General features: G+C 36.8%; 1 non-coding gene across 1 annotated transcript; it reads left to right on the top strand.

Annotated features, from left to right (window-relative positions):
* The first annotated feature begins 592 nt into the window (after window positions 1-592).
* Window positions 593-699, top strand: LOC143624564 (small nucleolar RNA R71). The gene has a single exon (XR_013152142.1). It is a non-coding gene; the product is annotated as a small nucleolar RNA R71 (small nucleolar RNA).
* Window positions 700-12,183: the final 11,484 nt, after the last annotated feature.

The raw sequence follows: 12,183 nt of genomic DNA, 5'->3' as shown, positions 1-12,183 counted from the left end.
TCGCTTCAGCAGCTCAGCCATCATCTCCTCCAGTGAGGCTTTCTTCTCCTCTCTCCCTGCTTGTTCCGAACTCTCCTGACCTGAACTCCCCTGTCCAAATAGATTCTCTCGACGCTGGTTTTGGTATTGGGCTTGGTAGCCACTGGCTTGTCCCCCTCGATAGTTATTCTGATTTCTCCCGCCAGTGTTCCCGCCAAAGGCGGGGTTTTGATATCTCAAGGGGTTGTTGTCGAAGTCAACCTCCTCCTGATTGCTACCAGGCTTAACAGGACAGTCAATGGTGTCGTGACCCCCTCGGCAAACCTCACACTTCGCGACGCTCTTAACGGTAAGATCTCTAACGAGTTTGTTCAAAGCATCAATCTGCGCATACATGCTAGTGTTCGAATCGACCTGAAGTACTCCTCTCGATGACGTGGAAGAATTTCTGCCACCGTGCCCCTCATAACTCACTGCTAGATCATCAAAAAGTACGACTCACTCATCGGGATCTTTGTTCTTAAGGAGGTTCCCGTTAGCAGTTTGGTTCAACATCTCTCTCACGTGCTGAGTGGCTCCATTGTAGAATTTCTCGATGAGCATCCACTTATCTAAACCATGATGAGGACAACTAAGAAGGAGGTCCTTGAATCTTTCCCAGACTTCCCTGAAAGACTCGTCGGACCTCATGCGGAAAGAACAAATCTTCTCACGGAGTCGAGCGGATTTAAATGGCAGAAAGAATTTGGTCATGAATTTCTCTTGAAGGCCCGCCCAAGTGGTGATGGATCCTGCAGGTAGTAACTTAAGCCATTTGTAGGCTTTGCCGGTGAGTGAGAAGGGAAAAAGACGGAGAAAGATGGCTTCATCGTTCATATTTCCGATATTGAAAGTTTCGCAGATTTGAACAAACATGTCGATGTGATTTGAAGGGTCTTCGCTCTCTAGCCCTTCGAATTGGAGTGCGGTTTTGATGAGTTGCATGACGTGGGCAGGAATGGACTAGTTGCCAGCGGCGGCACCGTTCGGTAAAGTGATGCTTGAATGAGGATTCGTTGTCGGCCTACCATAGTCAGCTACTACTCTCCTAGGCGGTTGGTCACCCATGTTCCTATCCCTAGAAGAAGCGGAAGAAACAGAAGAAGAAGAAGAATCAGAACCTGTCGGTGAAACAGAACGCTCTCTTTCGGGTTGGACTTTCTCGGTATCGTCAGGCGTTTCAAGCTTCGGAGGTCCTTGTGACTGGGTATGACGCATACGACTATAAAGAAAAACTAAAATTAACTAAGCTAAAAGTAAACTAAAAACAAATAAAAGCAAATAAACAAGTAAAAAGAAAACAGGTAAGTCCCCAAACTCTGGTTGTTCTCTAATCGCCTCAAACTGTGTCTCCGGCAACGGCGCCAAAAACTTGATGTGCGAAAATATATATATAAATAAAACGCGAATCGCAACTAAGCTTTAAAAACCAAACAATCTATCCTAGTTCACACAAACGGCAAGTGTACCGGTCGCGTATAGCAAAGATAAAGAAAGTCCGGATATCGAACTCGAAGACACGTGAGAACGACTCAGATTATAAACCCTAATCCAAGTCCTACCTTAAAATATTTAATTGATTTTATTATTATTTTTATTTTCTTTTTTTAATTAATTTAACTTAACTTAACAAAACTATTTGGAAAACTTAACAAAACTTAACGGGGTTTTAATGAATATGGAGAAATGACTACCTAGGCAAGAATCATATTGACAGTTCAACGGCTAATGGAATTAACTAATCACACGACACCGGGATCTTAAAATAATCAACTAAGGCTCATTAAAGTTCACTAGATTACCTCTCGGTGTCACCAACTAACCCTCACAAATATAAGAAGATTGGATAAATGCACCGGGAAAAAGATTACTAAGGTACCCTAATGACGCATCTCCTCTCGGACTCAACGACACAAAACCCGCTTAAAATTGGTACTAGCAATTATAGGGATAAAGGGGTAACAATATCTAACCCAATCTAAGACACTTATTTGCACGCAAAACTAAACTGGATAAGACCAAAACTCGCTCTCGCGCAATTCTAACCTAACCGAATAAAGACGCGAGACAAACCGACTCCCTATTACCTCTTGGTCGCAACGAAGGTGAAACTATTGAATTTTAAAAATTAATCTAACTCAAGATTCCTATGGTCGCGCTAACCACAAAAAGATCAAAAGCACCAAGTATATGACCTAAACGAATAACCCTAACCAGACGATACAAAATCAATCAATCAAGGCAATAGGAGAATCACATGCAAAAATTATATAAAAACAATAACTAACACATTCAAGATCAAAATAGATAACGCTTTTCAAAAGTAATACGTCGTGTAATTAATTAAAACCAAATAAACCGTCAAACAATATCAATATTCATCAAAACCTAAGTAGTTAGAGGGTTTAGCCAAAAATCATGTTCAATAACAAAACAAAATAAGCGATAAGCCAAGGACTCGTTGATGGTACTAATTAGATGCACTCGGTGATATTTGATGGATGAATGGTCATGTGGAGGTCGTACGAGCTATTCCTAAATATTATTGGACTTTGTCCTATAAATTCATAATTTGATATTTATTGACTAAGAACCTTTGAGCCCCAATAGTGTATCCTCAGAGTCACTGTCCCCAAGGTAACACGTAAACTCTAAGTCCTGTCTAGTATGTGCATCTTTGGCCTCTTTTTCTAACTTTAAATAATGCTTCTTTGGCATTTTACAATACATAACTTTCTTCACAAGCATTTTGCTTTTCTTGAACAACTTTGAATAATACAATACATAACAAACTTTCAAAACATACTTTTTTTTTCTCTTTTTTTTCTTCTTTTTTGTTCCTTTTTTTTTCAATCTTTTATATCACCCTAAAACATATAACTATTTCTAAGCTCGTAAAAAGACGGACATGTGGTGTGCTGGTTTGAGTGCATTTAATTCTTACCATCTCAAAGTTTTAAGATTATGGTAATCCTCTATAAGCATCGAAATTCGGTTTCACCGTTTTTAAATTATTATATATATAAAAACATGCTAAAGAGGACCATCAAAGCTAGTTGGGCCTACCGGCACATCCCAAATCAGATATGCAAACCATCCCTTTTTTATTATTATATTATATTTTTCAAAAGTTCCGAGAGTTCGTTAGCACATTGGTAATAATATCATTTCCTGATTAACGTAGAAGAAAAACCATTTTTAAGGGACATTTTTCTTTAAAACTTTTACTTTATTTATTTTTTTATTTAAAACATTTTTTTTTCAAATCAGTCGCCCCAGCCACTTTCAGTTTTCGGGTGAATGGCTATCCCGTATGTCTATAGGTGGATAACAGGACCAAACATATATAAGTATATGTCCCTAGAACTTAAGTAGCCGACATAATTTTCAGCGAAAGAACAAAACATATTTTTATTATTATTATTTTTTTTCATAATTTTTTTTCCTACAGCTAAGTAAATAAATTCTCATCCCCACACTTAGAACGAAATCGTTCTTGATGAGAACAAGGAAAAGAAATAAAAATAAAATTAAAGATAAAACTTGAAATTTTCAAAAGTAAAACAGAGAACGGGTTACTCCCCTAGTTTATATGCAGAATCTTCACCAGCTTGTGTATCAATTGAGCGACCGTATAGCATTTCATTCGCGGCCACAAACTCGGGAGAACCAGTTCCAAAACGCCATCAGAGCTACCATGCGCATAATAATACCTGCAATAACTCAAACTCGCTCGCATGTAGCGGCGTACAAAACAGAAAGCAAAAACATATGAAATAAACATATTTTGTGTTTTTGATTTTTTTTAATTTTTGATTTTTTTTTTATTATTAATTTTTTTATTTTGATTTTTTTTAACTAACAAAAATAAACTAAATAAAACAGATAATAAAGAAAATCATAGTACACACTCTACAACTCGGGCTGTTTCCCGAGTGATGCATCCAACACGTCTATGCCTCGATGAATGAGTCAAGGTAGAACATCTCGACTGTCTGATCAGCTACCGGCTCGCATATGTAGTGCTTCAACCTCTGACCGTTCACCTTAAACTTCTCGCTTTCGTCTTCAATCTCAATTGTACCATACGGGAATACCTCAGTAATGGTGAACGGGCCTGACCATCGAGAATTCAACTTTCCCGGAAATAATCGTAATCGGGAATTATATAGCAAAACCCGAATCCCACACTTGAACTGTTTATCACCTCTCAACTTTATATCATGTAGCTCTTTAGTCTTCAGCTTATAATTGTACGAGTGTGCATATGCATGATCGCGAAGTTCCTTTAACTCATGTATCTGATGGAAATGGTTCTCGCCAGCGGAGGAAAGATCGAGATTAACTGTTTGAAGGGCCCAAGAAGCACGATGCTCCAACTCAACAGGCAGATGACAGGCTTTCCGATAAATCATCCGAAACGGTGTGGAACCGATCGGAGTTTTGTATGCTGTACGGAAAGCCCACAAAGCATCATCTAATTTGTCGGACCAATCCTTTCGGTTTAGCCCAACCGTCTTCTCAAGAATGCGTTTAATGCCCCGGTTACTCACCTCTACCTGTCCACTGGTCTGTGGGTGGTAGGCAGTCGTAAGCCGATGGGTGACCCCATAGCGTTGCAACGCCTTCTCCATCTGCGCGTTGCAGAAGTGAGTACCTCGATCGCTGATCAAGGCTTTCGGTACACCAAAACGAGAGAAAAGATGTTTTAGAAATCTCACTACAACTCGGGCGTCGTTAGTGGGCAAGGCTTTGGCTTCGACCCACTTGGAGACGTAATCAACCGCCACGAGTATGTACTTGTTCCCTCTAGAAGACGGGAACGGGCCCATAAAATCAATACCCCAAATGTCAAAAACCTTGCAAACCTGAATACTATTTTGGGGCATCTCATTTCGGGATGAGATGTTACCGACACGCTGACATCGGTCACATCTTTTAACGAAAGCCTGAGCATCTTTGAAAATTGAAGGCCAATAGAATCCTGAATCGAAGACCTTCTTAGCAGTAAGAACAACACCATGGTGACCTCCTGTCGGTCCCTCATGACAGTGGCTCAAAATCCGCCACCCTTATGCAACATCTACGCATCTCCTCACAAGCTGATCGACACCTATACGAGAAAGAAATGGGTCGTCCCAGATGTAGAACTTTACGTCAGCAAAGAATTTCTTCTTTTGCTAGTGAGACATCCTCCTAGGGAGGGAACCATCGACGAGGAAGTTCGCGATATCAGCAAACCACGGGTAGCCGTCATCTTGGGCTTTGACAAACATGAGATTCTCTATCGGGAAATGGTCATTGATGATGACCCCAGCATCTCCAATCTTGGCTCTCTCAAGACGTGACAAGTGATCGGCCGCTACATTCTCGGCCCCCTTTATATCACGGATTTCAATGTCAAACTCCTGAAGCAGCAGAATCCATCGGATGAGACGTGGTTTAGCATCCTGCTTGCTGAAAAGATAACGAATGGCAGCATGATCCGTGTAGACGACAGTTTTGGACAGAACAAGATAGGACCTAAACTTATCGAATGCAAACACTACAGCTAAAAACTCTTTCTCTGTGGTAGTGTAATTCTACTGAGCACTGTTTAGGGTTCGGCTAGCATAGTAAATCGGGTGGAAGTGCTTCTCCTTCCGCTGTCCAAGCACTGCTCCAACAGCATAGTCGCTCGCGTTGCACATCAATTCGAATGGCAAAGACCAGTCGGGAGCAATCATGATCGGGGCGTTAACGAGTTTGTCTTTTAGAAGATTACCTAGGCAAGAATCATATTGACTGTTCAACGGCTAATGGAATTAACTAATCACACGACACCGGGATCTTAAAATAATCAACTAAGGCTCATTAAAGTTCGCTAGATTACCTCTCGGTCTCGCCAACTAACCCTCGCAAATCTAAGAAGATTGCCCATGAGTTCGATAGTCGGCTGATGTGTGCGTGCGATGTGTTTATTAAATACAATGGATGAGAGATTTAGCTTTTGCACAAGATCATGTTTTAAATTTATAAAAGTGATTTCTACTAAGACTAAACACACACAAAATAAGCAAGTGTACCTATCGTATATGTAGAATAGTATTGGTAAGAACCAAGTATCGATCCGTAGACACAAATATTTCTAATAATGATTCTTCGTTTTAGTTCAATCGGGGAGTTTAATCATTTTAGGGTTGATTTTCAAACTTTTTATAAAATAGAAATACTGATATATATTATATAGGTGACAAGAAGAGAATTTCTAAATGAGTAATTCAATTATAGGAAGGTTACCATCTAAGATCAAGAATCCACTCAATTCTTCCTTGATGATTGATTATTAAGTAAACATGTTATAAACTTGCCTTAATAATATATGATAGAATAGTCCCTCATTTATATGTGAACATATTCTATGTAATAAAAGAAAGTAGCATGCGTATTTTCAAGTCCATCGTTGCTTAATCTCATACTACCACGAGAATGTCAATTTAAGTAGACAAGTAGTTTGGTAAAGTAGAGCGATTAGGATTGACTTTGATTTCTCAAGTACCAATCCTAACAAATTCGGGTGGTTGTAGTTAACTCACACAACCTCCCCTTGGTTGATTTGATTAGGTTATAATTACATATTCCATTAACATATGATTTCTTTAACTAACATGATAACCTAAGAAATCGTGTTAATAATGTTATTTCAGAATTATCAAAACTAGAGAAATAGATCATAGCTTATATCTCATCCTTTCTAAGTACAGTATAAGGATCCATGTTTTATCTTGAATAAGTAATCAAGGTATTCTTTTTACCATTTCTAGCCTCCAAGAACACGAGAGAATCATGAATGATTATTAATCATCAACCTTGATGTATTGAGTTAAAATGATAAAACATTTCTTCATCAAAGGATAATTGCAAAATAACCATGTACTTTATCAAACTAAATCACATGTTCAACATAATCAAGTAAAACAAAGCTTCTTCATAGATTTTAGCTGGTAAATGGAGTTTAGCTCATAATGAGCATGGCTGTAAACATCAAAAGAAATGAAGATAACAAACACATGATTAAACTAGAACAATTTAACCAAATGTTGGACGAATCTTCCTTCTTCAATGGTGATGGATGATGATGATGATAGCCTCCAAGCCTTCAAACTCTCCACAAGATCTTCTATATGAGTGTAATGTTATAAGAGAAACTCGTATAGAGATTTTTTTCAAGCACACCAAATGAGTGCAACATGCTCCTCTAATTATAGGCTGTGTTGCTACTCGGGCACGGCCATGTGCTTCATGAGGCACGCCCCCGTGTCCATGTGTCCAGTCCCATTAGATGCTCTGTCAGATCGTACATGCTGGCTCAGCACGGGGACGTGCTTCCTGAGGCACGACCCCATGATTTTGGTCTTTTGTTATACTTCTTTTGTCTCTTTTGAAAGGTGACCACGGACCCATGCTTCCTAAGGCACGCCCATGTCCATGTGTCAAGTATTTTGTATTTTCTTGCACAGGAAAGCATGGGGGCGTGTTAGAGTGTTTTTTTGGGGTTTCTTTCATTTTCTTCGTCTTTTCGCTTGTTTCTTCGTTTAAGGCTTGGGTTTACCTAATAATACATTTTAATATGATAAGTAGCTATTTGAGCTATATTATTTGATGGAAGTTGAATTTTTAGAGATTATTTGATGCTAAACAGTTGTATATTTTTATATACATCATCGGCTAGCTTGGATGTGGGCGTCTTTTTTGCCGATACTCCAAACGTCTTGCTTCACTCGGTTATATATCCCACTATATTTTTGGCAATCTTGGTTTATGACCATCCAGTGGGCTTGAACGCTTTCTTTACCCCGATAATCAACAAGTTTGCCCGAGATCTGGACCCAAACTTCATATATTTTCTTCTAAAATGTTCTTACAATTAAAGTTTGCTACATTTAAAATTTGCCACAATTAAATTTATATTTACGCAGATACTTAATATTAATAACTTACAAACTTCGGGATCCTCTGAAATGGCAATCCAAGCTCCCTTGAGAGCTAGTTCCTCCTCTTCGGTCCACGGTAAGTACTCTTGTGGCACCACCACCTCCCCAAGTTCCTTCTTTTTGTGTTTATAGCGCGCCTTTCGGGTTGAATCGGAGGCCCGCGCTGATTGGGTCTCCGAAACCGTCTCCGGCTCGGTTGGCTAGATCCTAACACCAGCATGGAGTTTTGGGGGTTGAGCAAGTTGGTGTACATGCTTAGATTCAGGTCGCGAAAAGGAAATTTATAGTTTACGTTCGGTTGGTTTTTCGGTGTTCAGGAAGTTGGTTTGTTGGTTTTGCGGAGTAGGGTGTTGCCCGAAACTAAACCATGGATAGTTTAGGTTTAGTTGGTTTTGCGGAGTTTGATATTGCGCCAAACCGAGGAATAAATGGTTTGGATTGTTTCTAGGATTCATTTTCGTAGGTATTTTGGAGAAGAGATATGTATTTTTGTTTGAAAGATTAAAAATGTTGGAGATGAAGTATGTATTTTTTTGTTGAAGAAGATGTTTTATGTATGTATATATATATATAGATATATATTGTTTTGACCGATGGTAAATGATCACATTATTATATTATTATTATTTCATTCACAAACCAACGACATGAACATGCCCCTCCTCTTTATCGCCCCTCTTGTCGCCCGAGGGGAGGGGGGGAGGTGACATCTCCCCTATTCTTCCCTCATTACACATAGCCGAATAGAGATTCAATGCCAAATGCTTAGTGAATTTCATTCCATCCATATTTTCTTTTCTTGGCCAACACACTCCCTCAAAATTCAAACTTTCACCCAACTTTTCAGCTTCCATTTCCCCCCTGGTCATTTTTTTATTTACCGAATTTGGGACAACATGTTTAATCCATTAAACACGTTGATGGGAGTAACAAACACATCACCGGCGACAAGATAGGTGGGCAACAAATCTGAAACTTAAATTAGGAGGGACAAACATGGAATCTCTTTCTATATATTAAGGGGACATTTGAGAATTTCCCTTAGTTAGTATCTTTACAACATCTTTAATGATCTATCCGAATGCTGAGTGTTGCATCGGAGATTGTTACAGACAACCCCTCTCTTCCCTCTATCGAAGGTTGTATATGTCATTCTAATTCTCACCCGTACTTTCGTGGCCATGGAAATCACCCCATTTCAAATCCGTAGACTCCATTGTTAAGAAGGTGACATGATTAATCACAAAGATGCTTTTTATCTCCCATTGTATAAGCTCTTATGTAATATTAACCCCAAATAAATCGTTACATGTTAATATTTCAAAATACTCACGCAACAAAACCATAATATATTCTTAGTAACAACATTTAAACCATATTATTGCGTGTAGAATACAATATATTTAACGATAAGTAATGGTTGCTACATCATCATTTTTGTAACGAAAAATATGTGTAATATCATATCCCTCCAATTATTACCACTTCATGCCATGTATGACATTATTGTAGAAAACTCCAATGCCTACCTAATTTCATATAACAAACCAACATTTCATTTACCACATATCTTCAATTTCAAGCCCTAATTCATCAACGTCTGACTACCACCTGCCTACATTAACCACCACCTCAACGGATCCACCACCACCTCGAGTGGTGACAATTCAATTTCACCAAGCGATGTCGTGTCGGACAAGAAACGCCCATGGTATCACAGTTAGCACCGCTAGATGTACCGAGCTATCATCGTCATATCAGGCGTTGATGACCCCATTTCACAGATCACCTCCTCCGTCATAAGACCACTACTACATGCTTGTGCCTCTAAATGGAGCATATAAAATAAGGGCCGACCTCACTCCTTCATCGGATTTCTCTCTAACCCCATTCTCTCTGATTCTGCAAAACTCTAAATACTTAATTGCATTTAAAGTTCGATTAAACTCTAGGGTTTCTGGTTGTCTCTGTCTCCAAGTATGATTATTATTTTTTAATTCGATGAGAAGTTGATTTGATTGTCCAAAATATGTTTTATGTTTCATTTCAATTTGGATGTTTCTATTTATAGGTTATCCACTTTTTCAACCAAAAATCCGAGTAGCAAAGCTAATCCAATGAACCCATCATTTGAATCAACAGGTAAAAAATCAAACCTAAAACCTATGGGACAGAAATAAATAGAGCAACTTATCACGATGAATTATATTTGTTCGATACAATATTGTCAATATAAAGGTTAATAAAAGAATACGATAGAAAAAGTACAAGAACTAAAATTGAAAAAAGTAAAAAAAAAAAAAGAATTGTGTTGGATTGACAGTGAATATGCATATATACTAAATTTTTTAGTTTAGGTGGAGAATAAATAAAGATAAAGTAAAAAAAAAGGATTTATGCGATCAATAGTGTATTGAATTCATATATAATAAGAAGAATAACAAACTTCGATTCCTTATTTCTTACTTGCTATTAGAGTTCGAATGAAAACTTCAGGTAATGCCAGATTTTCTATTTTGTAAGGATCCATCAAATACGGTGTAACATTCGTTCCTTTACAAACCTGAAAACGACTCACTTTAAATTTTCGGTTTTTATATGTATTAATATAAATGTAATCCAAGTTTAGTTGTATGTATTTATATGTTCGTCAACCGACTCATTTTGATGTTTCGATGTATTCATATAATTCTTTTATTATATATATATATATAATTATTTTTATTTACTTAATAATACTTACGACATGTTATAGTCGTTATTCGTTGTTTATATATTTCGTATTGTTCAATAAAGAAACTCCAAGTTCAAACATGCATACTTAAATGAGCCACGAACTATCCTGGTATAATATGGAAATAATCCAAGTTATAAACTTTTATTAAGTGTATATAACATTCAAAGTCCAATGTTCAATTTATAAATGTATTTTAAATTCTATTTAAAAGAAATATGAAAGTTGAGGGGCTATTAGTGTAAATATAAATATAATATAATATAATAATAATAATAATAATAATAATAATAATAATAATAATAATAATAAAATCAGCCCAACCCATCTCCCTCCCCTCTGTACCACGTTTTTCCGGTTAGCCGGAATCCGGCGACCGCGAACTAACTCCGGCGACCTTCAAACGCCTCTTTAACCCCCGTTTGATCCAGTAAAACAGTCAAAACGACTTCTCCATTAATAATAAACACTAATACGTGATTAATTTCGTCATTTATCAACCATTTAACGTGTATTAATTCGCTAACTCGCCAGAATTATAATGAACATTTAATAATGGTGCATTAACATCTATACGAACCAATTGTGACTATAAATATTCTTCAAATCATCGTCTAAACTCATCCCAATCATCAACTTAAATTAATACACTCTCTAAGCCTCCTATTTTGTTCGTCAAAGTTTGGTCCGCCCAGACCGCGGTTCTCAGTCAATTCTTAACATTTATAGGTAATTTTTATATGCTTTTGAATCCTTGTAATCCGTCTAACAAAACCCCTAAACTTAATTGGGAAAACATGGAATGAATTGAACGAATTGAAATCCTAAGGTTTTATGAAGAAGATGAACCTTTAACTTGTTTTAAATATTTTTTTTTTGTTTATGAGATCCTAACAAACAAATGATCTGGTCCATCTGGTTAGTCCTTTAACATGCCAATTAGGGGACCCGGGTTCGAACCCGGGTCATAGCAGTTTCTTTTTGTTTTTGTTTTCTTTTATTTTTTCAAAACCTATCTTTTATTATTTGTTAACCAAATAAAATATATAAAAAAATTTATATAAATCAAATAAAATTATATTAAGAAAAATAAAAATAGTTATAATATATATCTATCATTTTGTCACCTAAAAACCAATCTTTCAAATTCGAAAAATTCGTTTTAAACTCATTTAAATTATATATATTATGTTTCGTTCGTTAGACTTTATAATTCGTTAACACTTTCGTTGTTTATAATAAAATATATCGTTAAACACCAATATTTCTGTAACCTTTATGATATTCAAACTTGACATTAATCTCGTAATTTAAGTAATATTAAATTAAAAAATCGTTAGTAATTCGTTAAAATATAATATTATAATATCAAATTCATAAATAATAAAATATACATCTAACACTTCTAATTCTCGACAATCCCATTTATTTACTTCTTAAGTCGTTAGTAATAATTAA

The sequence above is a fragment of the Bidens hawaiensis genome, unplaced genomic scaffold, assembly GCF_021521415.1.
Source record: "Bidens hawaiensis isolate Kalapana, Puna unplaced genomic scaffold, B.hawaiensis_p1.1 tig00000369_1, whole genome shotgun sequence".
NCBI lineage: Eukaryota > Viridiplantae > Streptophyta > Magnoliopsida > Asterales > Asteraceae > Bidens > Bidens hawaiensis.
This window is presented reverse-complemented; position numbering and strand designations above follow the sequence as displayed.